Raw genomic sequence first — 1,626 nt, forward strand, 5'->3', positions numbered from 1 at the left:
AGATCGTGCCATAGAGGGAACACAAGAGAGAACACGAGAGAGAGAGAGAGAGAGAGAGAGAGAGAGAGAGAGAGATCAAACACATAGCTACTGGTACATACCCTCAGCCTCGAGGGTGAACTACTCCCTCCTCGTCATAGAGAGCGCCAGGATGATGAAGATGGCCACCGTTGAGGGATCCCCCCCTCTGGCAGGGTGCCGGAACAGGGTCCTGGTTGGATTTTGGTGGCAACAGAGGCTTGCAGCGGCGGAACTCCCGATCTATCTTGATATTTGATGTTTTTAGGGTACGTAGGCTTATATAGGCGAAAGAAGTCGGTCGGGAGGTGCTCGAGGGGCCCAGGAGACAGGGGGCGCGCCCAGTAGGGGGGCGCCCCCCTATCTCTTAAACTCCAAGTCTCCAGGATGATATTCTTCCCAAAAATAACGTTGCCGAAGGTTTCATTCCATTTGGACTCCGTTTGATATTCCTTTTCTTCGAAATACTGAAACAGGCAATAAAACAGCAATATGGGCTGGGCCTCCGGTTAATAGGTTAGTCCCAAAAGTAATATAAAAGTGTATAATAAAGCCCATAATCATTCAAAATAGATAATATAATAGCATGGAACAATCAAAAATTATAGATACGTTGGAGACGTATCAAGCATCCCCAAGCTTAATTCCTGCTCGTCCTCGAGTAGGTAAATGATAAAAACAGAATTTTTGATGTGGAATGCTACCTAGCATAATTATCAATGTAATTTCTCTTTATTGTGGCATGAATGTTCAGATCCAAGTGATTCAAAATAAAAGTTCATATTGACAAAAGAAATAGCAATACCTCAATCATACTAATAAAAGCAATCATGTCTTCTCAAAATAACATGGCTAAATAAAGTTCATCCCTACAAAATCATATAGTTAGGCTATGCTTCATTTTCGTCACACAAAGATGTTCCCAACTTCTATACCCCTGATGACAAGCCAAGCAATTGTTTCGTAGTTAAATAATCTCAAACTTTTTCAATCTTCACGCAATACATGAGCGTGAGCCATGGATATAGCACTATGGGTGAAATAGAATAATGATTGGGGATTATGTGGAGAAGACAAAAAGGAGAAAGTCTCACATTGACGAGGATAATCAACGGGCTATGGAGATGCCCATCAATTGATGTCAACATGAGGAGTAGGGATTGCCATGCAACGGATGCACTAGAGCTATAAATGAATGAAAGCTCAACAAAAGAAAACTAGTGGGTGTGCATCCAACTTGCTTGCTCACGAAGACCTAGGACATTTGAGGAAGCCCATCGTAGGAATATACAAGCCAAGTTCTATAATGAAAAATTCCCACTAGTATATGAAAGTGAGAACTTATGAGACTCTCTACATGAAAACATGGTGCTACTTTGAAGCACAATATATGAGACTCAATAAAGAACAAGGTGCTACTTTGAAGCACAAGTGTGGAAAAAGAGATAGTAGCATTGCCCTTTTATTTATTTATTTTCTTTTTTCTCTTTTTTTTCTTTTTCTTTTTTTTTCTTTTTTTCTCTTTGGCCTTTTTTGGCCTTTTTTTTGGGGCAATGCTCTAATAATGATGATCATCACACTTCTATTGATTACAACACATGAATTACA

This window comes from Triticum dicoccoides, chromosome 1B (genome assembly GCF_002162155.2).
Source record: "Triticum dicoccoides isolate Atlit2015 ecotype Zavitan chromosome 1B, WEW_v2.0, whole genome shotgun sequence".
NCBI lineage: Eukaryota > Viridiplantae > Streptophyta > Magnoliopsida > Poales > Poaceae > Triticum > Triticum dicoccoides.